Below are 10,735 nucleotides of genomic sequence, written 5' to 3' on the forward strand. Positions count from 1 at the left end.
GCCGGCGCCGCAAGGCGGAGGATTAGCCTAGTGAGCCGTGGCACCGGCCCTGAGCATTTCAATGGCAAAATGAAACAACTTCAGAGCAAGATGAGAAAAAAAGGAACAAGAACAAAGTTATGCAGATGGCTAGTGGTGATCTGCAGCACTTTCTGAGGACTGTGAATGTCAGGTCAGTAATGTAAATATTACATCTAGAAGGCACATGACAAACCAGCTACTGAGGCCACATACAATAGGTATCCTGTAAGGCAAGTTGCACAAAAGCCACAAGAGGGGACAAGAGAAAGTCCTTCTGTAAAGAGAGGAAGTATGAACGGGGAGGCCTACACACTAGTGGAAACAAAAAGGAGTCCACGGCTCCGAGGCTGGGCATGGGTACCTATTCCTTGGGCTCCAAGCACCATGCTTGCAAAGTTAGGATCATCAATATGGGTGACAAGACATTCAATGAGAAGCAAGTACAAGCTTCAGGGTGCTCACTGATTGCACACCCTGATGGCAGTGAGGTGAGCCCCACTCTGGACTGCCAGGAACCACAAGAAGGGGGTCAATCTGGCTTCCAAAGAGGAGTAGATTTACAACAAAAAGTAACCATATAAATTTCAGAAGAAGTGCAATGAAAAGAAAAAAGAATCCCTTTTGGAAAAGCTGCATCCTCAAGGCAAGCATCTAAAAGCATCATCCCCAATGCTGGCCATTGTAGTCCTGTCAGACGATATGGTAAGAGGTTAGGAAAGCAGCAAGCCTTCCTCTCTTCTACCATAGCTTATGTAACAACTTATTATTATACAATATACAATGTGCTTATTATACAATAAATATTAAATATAATTATCAGACTATTTGGGATAACAGAAATGTTTTCAGAAATTTCAGAGTTTTCTTTGCCATTTAACTTTGAAAACCTTCTTTTTCTTCCACTATGTGTGGTCAGATGCTACCATGGACTGAATGTTGTGTGACTCTAAAACCCTAATCCGTACATGCAACTGTATTTGGATTTGGAAACACTGAGAGATAATTAGATCATGAAGCGGGGACTTCAAGATGGCTTAGTGACCCTGTAAGAAGAGAGAGCAGCAAGTTTGCTCCCTCCCTCTGCTCTCCTTTATGTGAGGATACAAAGAGAAGATGGTGTGCAAACCAAGAAGAGGACCCTCATCAGACACAGGATCTGCCAGCATCTTGATCTTGGACTTCCCAGCCTCCAGAACTGTCAGAAACAGATGTTTATTGTTTAAGACACCCAGTCTATGGTATTCTGTTACAGCTGCTCAAACTGACTACAAAAGGTGGCAACTGAAACTATTCTGTCTGCATCTCCAGTCAGGGCACATCAATTATTTTGAATACAAAGAATAAGGGGGAAATACTCCTTTTCCCTTTTAAGAGGTAGTCCTTCCTCAAAAGATATTTTTAGGTCTCATTCATACTAGGTGACATTTTATGAAAAGTACCACAAAAAGGGGCCAAAGGAGAAAAATATAGATCCCAGTATAACCTTGACCCACTCTGTCCCAGCGCTGTTATTTATAGAGTGCTTGGTTGAAATCTCCAGGCCATTTTGCTTGCTTTGGGTCTGATAGTGAGAAGTGCTTCAGGGAGACGCTCCCGGGCACCTTAGAGCTGGCTGGAAAATCTGCACGAACAACTCCAACTGGTGTCAAAGCCCACTTCTGGATACACAGTGTGCATCCATCCTCTGCTTATCTTCCCAACCTGCATATGAATGTTCGATGTCAGTAGAAATGTATATAATTTTCTGAAAGAACAGCCTGTGGGGAGTGAGGATGATGAGGAGGATGATGATGGTGATGATGTGTGTGTGTGTGTGTGTGTGTGTACACATTTGTGTGTGTGAACTAACCAAACAAAATTCTAATCAATTTTTTAACCTTGCTCTTTCTTATTATATCATGATAAGGGATACCCATCATCTCTTTATTATGGTTTTTTTAATATATTTGACATACAGAGTTATAGACAGTGTGAGAGAGAGAGACAGAGAGAAAGGTCTTCCTTCCGTTGGTTCACTCCCCGAATGGCCACCATGGCTGGCGCTGCGTTGATCCGAAGCCAGGAGCCAGGTGCTTTTTCCTGGTTTCCCATGTGGGTGCTGGAGCCCAAGCACTTGGGCCATCCTCCACTGCTCTCCCAGGCCACAGCAGAGAGCTGGACTGGAAGAGGAGCAACCAGGATTAGAACCTGGCACCCATATGGGATCCTGGCGCTGCAGGCGGGGGATTAACCAACTGAGCCATGGTGCCGGCCCCCTTTATTATGGTATTTTACCATTCCTTTTGTTCCTAAGATTTTAACTGATAATCCTATGTAGTATGCATTGCTCTTAACTTTCATTTCCATTGAATCCTACCCTGTGATTATGGAAAATAGGCCTCAAAATCAAAATCTCACACACACACACACACATTCACACACACACAGATTTGCATCCTGAGCCCACTTCACTGGAAATCAATGAATGATATTTCCTGAGTACCTACTAAGGGACAGGCACTGGAAAGACATGGCTGTGCAAAGTTCACTCTCATGGGACTTATGTTGTAATGGGAGGAGCAGACAACACTAAGTCAAAGCCTACAGAGCTGTGAAGTATAGTCAAAGGGTAGGAAGAAAGATAAATGAGGGTAAAGGATGACAGGGAAGTTACTTGAACAGATAACCCTTGTGGAAGGACTTCAACAAGAGGAGGGAGACCCACAGAACTCTGAGACAAGAGTGTGTAGGCAGAGATAGTTGTACCTGCAGGGACCAGGAATGGGAGGTTCCTAAAAAGGAAGACTAAGTGGCCTATGGATGAGTGAAAGAGAAGCCACATGAAATTAGGTCACCTTGGTAATTCATTTTCTTTGGGCTTTACTTTTCAACCAAATATGTAAATAAAAACAAGATAAAATTTGTAGAGCAGGTACTATAAGGGCTAGAACTAAAATTTCTGAAACATTTAAACATGTCTGGTTCAAACACTCTCTGTTTTGATCGTCTCCTTCTCCATTCTCCTGTGCTGGTTTCCATATCTGATCATCTGTAACCCCCAAGCTTCCCTTTGGAACTCATCAGAGAACTGGAAGACAGAGGCTGGAGAATTCCTCCCCACTTCTTTTCTGCTTTGGTGCTGTACATCTGGCGATTGCTGGAAATCTGCAGGAATGCAGCCTCTTCCAGGAAGCTCTTCCCTGGTTCCAGTTCTCCTGGGCTCTTTCAACACTCTTTCTTCTTGTTATTCAACTTTACGGATGGTGATTGCTTTCCACAGTTGCCAGTCACTGGGTGTAGCGTGTTCCCCTCATTTGTTTGCTTTTCTGTTTCTCACACTCTAAACACATCTCTATAGACAGGAGTCTCCTTGCAGCTCAGTAATTTGAACAATTAGGGTAAATTTCTAAATAGTATATGCCGTATTTCATATACTTAATCAGTTTTTTCTAAGTGAGAACATGTAAAATATATTCTCTCAGTGATTCCCAAGGAGACAGTAAATTGTTATTAACTATTCACCAGGTAACATAATAGATTTGCGTGTCTTTCTTGTAAAGATACATATGATTGCATCTGGGTGCAACCTGTATGATCCAGGATACACTTCCTTCAAAATTGTTAACTTAATCACGTATGTTTTCATAGAAAGTGGTATTCTCAGGCTCCAGAGATTAGGATGTGGATTGATATTCTACAGAGTTCACCTCTGGACCCACTACAAATCCATCTTTTGTTACCCCACATCAGTTGCTCTGATGTTGCCCTACCCTTCCCTTAGTTTTTAGCCTTGGCCTTTCTGTCTTTCCATACATTGTTTCATTCCACCTGAGTCTAGGTGTTAGACGTTTTTGTCTACTTCTTGTTCAGTTTCTCCAAAGTTGAGCAGTCCCTCCAGGTAAGTCAAGGAAGACTTATTTCCTTTTCTGTAGTCCAATAAAGTTTTACCTAGTACCATAAAAGGTACTCAAGCCATTTCCACAATTTTCTGAGAAATAGAACACCTGGAGAAAAATTAATTCCATTTTCCATTCCATGTACCTGAGGTCCAGGGACTCTAAGATATTAGTTTACATTTTTATCTATGAAAAAGCATTATATGTTCAGCTTATCTTTGACACCATTTATCATGATCTTTTCTATGGACCATACTCATGTAATGTTCTGGGAATTTCGTGGAACACAATGTCATCTTCAAAAAAATTCACATTTCTTTCAAATGAAGAAAAAAATCCCTGAATGTCTGCTCTTCTATACTGAAGTACATACCTGAGAGTCTTTGTTTATTTTCACATACAAGAAATGAAGTGAAGGATCCAGATTTTGCATTCCTTCTGCCCCTATAAGGTAAAGGATCCTTTCTTGTCCTCTGTTTCCTATTCTATTAAATGGAAAGAGTCAGAGTTGTCTGTTTTCTCAAATAGAGACAATATTCTGTTGTGACCTCATTTTGAAAGCTGCTCCTCAAATGATGCTTTCCTTGATAAAAAAAAAAAAAGTGCTTTCACAGAAGTTCAAAATATTAAATCATATAGATATCAATATTTTAAAAGCACCAAAAAATGCACTATCTCAGGCCAGCATTTGTAAATTACTCTAGCTTCTCTTTAAGAATTCAAAAGAGACTAGGATTGTTTGTTTCTTCTCATTTAACTTCATTTCGATCCCCCACTGAGCACAGCAGGGGTAAAAAGGCACCATAAAAAAGGAAGAGAAAATAAACCAGAGGATCAATCAGATAATGGAGGGATTTTTTTTCTTTAACCCAGAAATCCAGGTGCTAATTATTCTGCCAACCTTTGTATAGGTTGTCTGGGACCAAGAGACAGCCAAGCCTAATACTAAAAGTTCTGAAGAAATTAAATATATACTTCAAAGCTTCTCTATGACTTCAGTTTCAGTTGTACACAGAATATTTTTAAATGTTTCTAATAATTTTTTTACAACGGCTTTTGAAAATGCCCTCAACTTTCTCATTTCAGCTTTGTTTGTCCTATTGCCAGTACCACCTGTTACAAGAACTGTGACTTCTGTTACTTTTCTAGAACACAGAAAATTGTGTTCCTTGTGCATATTTCAAAAATAGCATCTCCAATGATACTAAGCCTTGCATCAGATTTCTGACAGCTTTCTGGGTTTAAAGCACTGTCATGGTAATTTCTTTACAGAAAACAGGTTATACGCTGAAAAATTCTAAGGTCATATCTTGATTTGGCTTTTGCTGTAGAAGTGTCAGCCTTTGGGAAGTAATTTTATCCTATGTGCTTCTTTTAAAACTGCAATTATGACATTTACTTCTTTCACACACAAACTCATTAAACCAATTGATTCCGTTATGGACCTACTTAGGCCAGTGAAAATGCATAAGAGTATGCTACTTACTTTAAATTTCATCTTACTTGGCTCACTAGGATTGGTAGATTTTCTTCTTGGCTTGACAGAGAAGACACAGGCAGGAAGGGAAGCTGAACAACAAAGCTACTTCAAACACCCCAAGGGGCCTACCTCCAACCAGCCAGAGGCAGTTTTGGCTCTCAGGATCCAGTGTGTTTGGGTGAGGTCACCCCTGCTCATTTTGACATGGCTGACAACATATTTCCAGAGTCTGGCAAAGTAAATTGGCATTTGAGTTTGCAGAAATTATAAGGACTGAGTTGTGCTTCTGGCACACCAGTTAAATGCCATTTGGGATGCCTGCATCACATGCACCCTGCAGAGCAGCTGAAAGTGGTTGGGTTCTTGCCACCCACAGCGGAAACCTAGGTTGAGTTACAGGCTTTGACCTGTCTCAGCCTTGGCTAATGCAGGCATCTGGGGAGTAAACCAGCAGATGGAATATCTATCTCTGTCTTATCTCTGTCTCTCTGCTTTTCCAATAAAATGAAACTAAATTTTTTTCCGTATGAAAGGAAATTCAAGGGTATAAAGTGTGACTTCAGAGATGCCTTCTTGTTGCCTTTCATATCTCTATGATAAAGGAAAGTGTCAGAAACAATGTGAACCTAAAAAATTCATTAACACATCAATTATTTATATGTTAATATATAATGCATTCTTTCCTAGGCCTTGGAATACAACAGAAAAAAAAAAGACCAGATTCACAGTCATTATGGAACTTATATTCCACTTAACAAGAGGTCAGAGGTAGATGTCAAAATTTACTTTTGTTTAACTGAAGACACTCTGATATTTGATATTGATAATTCCAGGTCTTCCTGTGTCTCACTGTTTCATCCATAAAATAGAAATAATGATAGTTCTTCGCTTGGTGGCAGTTCAGAGGATTGCATGAGTATACATATAACTTACATAAAATAATTGTACTTAGAATATAGCCTGGCACATATTGAGTGTTTGATATTATCTGTTACTATGGCTTATTTTAAATTCATACATATGGTTTCATTGTGTTGGCTGATAACAGTCTTCTTTCTGCTTTTCTACTAGCTATAGTACATATTGTGCCAAATAATATAAACTTTGCCTGGAAACCAATGCTGACAAAAATGGAAATCTGGAACAGATATATAATATCCTTACTCATAAAGTTTACATTCTAATGACAGGCCACAGATGATAAACATATATATATATGTGTGTGTGTGTGTATATATATATATATAAAAAATGATGGTGCTGTGAAGAAAGTTAAATCAGCTTAAGTAACAGAAAAGACCTGATTGAATTAACAAGAACACCATTCCACAAAGGTGAGATTTAAGCAGAGACCTGAAAGAATCTGGGAGTAAGTCATATGTGAATTTGGGAGCAGTCCCAACAAAAGAAAACAGTAACTTTAATGACCCCCTGTAGGCATGAGAATAACTTAGATTGTTGAACAACAGCAATGAGTCCATTTTTCCAAAGAGAACAGAATCTATGTAGGGAAACCACAGTGTGCAAGTAACTTTTAAAGACCCTTATACTAGAATTAGTTTATGCTTCACCAGTGGCTATCCAATAAAGGCATTTTAGATGTGACTAAAGTATAATTTTCAAAATGGTAAAATCCTAGCTTCTGTGCAACTATAAAATGAATCCTTGTCAAAGATTTTATTCAACATATTAATTAGTAGTAAGAAAGCCAGTAAGATAATGACATCAGTTTAAAAAGTGTTTGTGAATACTGCATATAAATTTTAAAAAGAAATGGGATAAAATTGCCAAGATTAGATTTAAAAAACTGATTATTGTCCTAGAGGGCAATAAATCATAACTGAGATTATTTGCTACTACACAAAAATTACTTATATCTCTCTTGCGCTAAAATCTGCATATTAACGTGTAAACTCATTTAATTGAGTTCTTTAACCAAAATAGGAAAGAGAGCTTTGGGTGTCTCCATTCTCCTTATACTATCAACAAGATATGCCACATGATGTTTGCCTTATTTCGATGTTTTGGTTATTTTTTTTTCCTAACACAATTTAACTGTTGGAGAAATGCAATTTAAGACAATAATTTTATTATATATATATATATATTATAAAATTATTTGGTCCCATAGTATGTAATAACTTCTGCCATTTATAAAGATTCAGGAAGCTTATGATACATGCTCATGAAATTAGACAAGTAGAGTTCTCATTCTCCCCTATGATCTTTTTTTTTTTTCCAATAATCTCTTTTGCTTTGCTTAAACAAGTTTGAGTTGGGGTTTGTTTCTTTTGATACAAGCACAGTCCTCCTTACTAGCAAATGAGAGCTCAGGGGAACAACTATTTGAGTTGATTTCATTCCAGAATTTGATCAGTTCAATGGATTGTTCTTATTAGAAACAATTTACTTCTTATCTCAAAGACATTATCTCAACCAATAGCTCTTAATGTGTAGGACTAATTAATTCAGCACACATCCATTCATACTTTGGCGAATATGTTCTCTGAAGAATATGGAATAACTCAAGTTTATTAAGGTCTCAGTTTCTTCTCACTATGTATCGCAGTTAAATGAATATAAGAGAGCTAAACTTTGTAAGTGTTCAAATTTTTGAAATACAAGAGCATTTCCCTTTTCAGATGGTGAATCCTAATTTCTGTTGCTTCCAGGACTTTAATGCAAATATGAGGAATGAGAAGTATTTCCCAACTTTTACTTGTCAGGAGTGGGAGAGAATCACAGGTCTTCAGCAACTTTTATCATATCACTCAGAAAACTTGCTTTCTCTCTGTCCCCTCTTCATCAGATGCTCGCCTCATAGCTCATTGTCTACATATCAGAGTTGAGGATCACAAGGAAACAATTACCATCTCATGACAAGGGGTAGGCAGAAAGTTTCATACTCTTAAAAAATGAGAGTAAGCATTAACAATTACTCAATATGCATTGAGATGAAATTTATTAACCCTATCCACCACAAAGACCTATAAGCTTCTGCAGACTACCCAAATAGAGGATAATAACTACATTCTGCAGCCCAATTAATTCCATCACCAGAGTAACTCGAACTCTTCCCTTTAGACACAGCTCCACTGTACAACTGAGGGCTAGATTCGTGCCCTGAGGCAAAATTGCTGCTCCTAAGGCAAGATTATAAGCTAGGTTTTATTCTTTTAACCAGGCTGCCCTGTGAAGTCATTTGCGATCGATTTTCTTTTAATTGGAAACAAATTAGTACTGTCTGGAGAGAACAATGTGAACATTGAACCACAATCTTTTGGTGGAGCACACCACAAACATTAACTATGAGCAATTTTTTTTAACACTTCCTTTTTAGCTACAATTTTTGAGCCTCCCATTATTTTATGTGGCCTCTAGGGTTTCACTATAAGCAAGCCATTAATGCTAATGTGAAAATCTTGCAATGTTTGGAATAAATTAAGCACATGCTGTACCCTAATTATTTTACAGGTATTACTGCTTTGCTGGCTTGGTTGTGAACAGGAAGCTCCCTTTTTTAATCATCTGGTAGATATTAAGCTGAAAGGATCCTGTCTATGCCCATTGCTTAAACTCTGTTTAGTAAACAGACTGCACACAGCTAACTGCTCTGAATTCTCTTTGAAATTAGTGTATAAATAAAAGGCCACCACCGCTGTGTATATTTCTATTTATGAAGATTCTAACCACAGGGTTGTGCCATCATTAAATGTGTGGGCTGTGGAAGTGACTATGCTGGGGATAAATGTCAATTAGTGCCCATGGGACAGAAGATGAGTCAACTACCTACTGTCTTCAAGACCTTGATAATCACTTTAGAGCTTCTCTAACGCAAAGGTTATTTTTAAAAGGAAGCTGGGGTTAGGTAACATATCAAAGCTTTCATTTATTTAAAGCTGAGTTCTTTAAAGCATGATCCTGAGACCTCTACCATCAGAATTACCAAAATCCTTGTTAGGTATTCAGATTCCTACCTTTGACCTTCTGAATCAGAATTACGGGATGTTGGTCCCCAGATTCAGCTTTCTTAAACACTCCTGGGTGACTCTGGTTCACTGGAGCAATTAGAATCTAATTCACTGGTTCATTCCTAAACTGTAATAAACACCAGGAGAAGTAGTCATGGCGGGGAAAATGGGAGATGGGAAGGCAGGAGAAGAGAAGCCTGAAAAGCCCCCGAGAACTGGAGCAGCTGGACTAATGGACGGGAAAGCTCCAGCTGCAGCATTTTGGAGAAATCAGCTGCAGAAGCTGCAGACCTCCCAACAAAACCTACAAAGATCTCCGAGTTTGGATTTGCCGCAGGTAGTCAGATGTCAAAGAAAGCATCAGCCATATCCTTCAAACTTGGATCAAATAACCCTAAAGAAACTGTTCTGACTCTTGCTCCAAAAAACCCTTTGAGTAGCAGTGGCTTTTAATAAAGATGAAGACAGTGAACTAGAGAAAATGCCTCCAGAAGCAAAGATGAGAAGACAGCATATTAGAAGGGATATATCAACATCAGCAGGAGCAAATTCCTTCAGTAAAGGAAAGCATGGATTTCCTGATAACCAGAAGCTATAGGAGCAAAACATAAAATCTCACCTGGGAAACGTCCATGACCAAAACAATTAATTGATATGTTTCAAAATTGAGCTGTGGGGTGGGTGTAAAGTTAAAAGGAACATTCTTTTTTAAAGAATGGTGTAAGCCAATTTTTTTCATTTTCTTTAAGATTGAGTGGTACTTTAATAAATGAGATTTTGGAATTAGAGGTAATTTATGTTTTATACACAGATTCAGACACTTGCTAATTTTATATTTTCATGTGATTAGTTTCCAAAGGTTACAGATATGAAATCAGAAAAGGTAAAAAAATAAAAAATAAATAAAAAATCATTGGAAGATGTCTTTTTCTCACCTCATTTTCCCTAGACAAATTTCTTTGGGTCTTACCTTAATTCCCAGACTTGTTCCTAGAATAAGGAAGACAAAATTGTACAGTCACATTTAAGGTCTGTGTTTCAGGCTATTTTTTTTTTTTTTTTTTTTTTTTACAGGCAGAGTGGACAGTGAAAGAGAGAGACAGAGAGAAAGGTCTTCCTTTTGCTGTTGGTTCACCCTCCAATGGCCGCCGCGGCCGGCGCGCTGAGGCCGGCACACCACGCTAATCGAAAAGCAGGAGCCAGGTGCTTCTCCTGGTCTCCCATGGGGTGCAGGGCCCAAGCACTTGGGCCATCCTCTACTGCACTCCCTGGCCACAGCAGAGAGCTGGCCTGGAAGAGGGTCAACCGGGACAGAATCCGGTGCCCCGACCAGGACTAGAACCTGGTGTGCCGGCGCCACTAGGCAGAGGATTTCAGGCTACCTTTAA

At 38.9% G+C, this 10,735-nt stretch overlaps 1 pseudogene; it reads left to right on the plus strand.

Annotated features, from left to right (window-relative positions):
• The first annotated feature begins 9,513 nt into the window (after positions 1-9,513).
• LOC108178619 (PEST proteolytic signal-containing nuclear protein-like) lies at positions 9,514-9,996 on the plus strand (annotated as a pseudogene).
• The last annotated feature ends 739 nt before the right edge of the window (positions 9,997-10,735 follow it).

The sequence above is a fragment of the Oryctolagus cuniculus genome, chromosome 20 (genome assembly GCF_964237555.1).
Source record: "Oryctolagus cuniculus chromosome 20, mOryCun1.1, whole genome shotgun sequence".
Taxonomy (NCBI): domain Eukaryota; kingdom Metazoa; phylum Chordata; class Mammalia; order Lagomorpha; family Leporidae; genus Oryctolagus; species Oryctolagus cuniculus.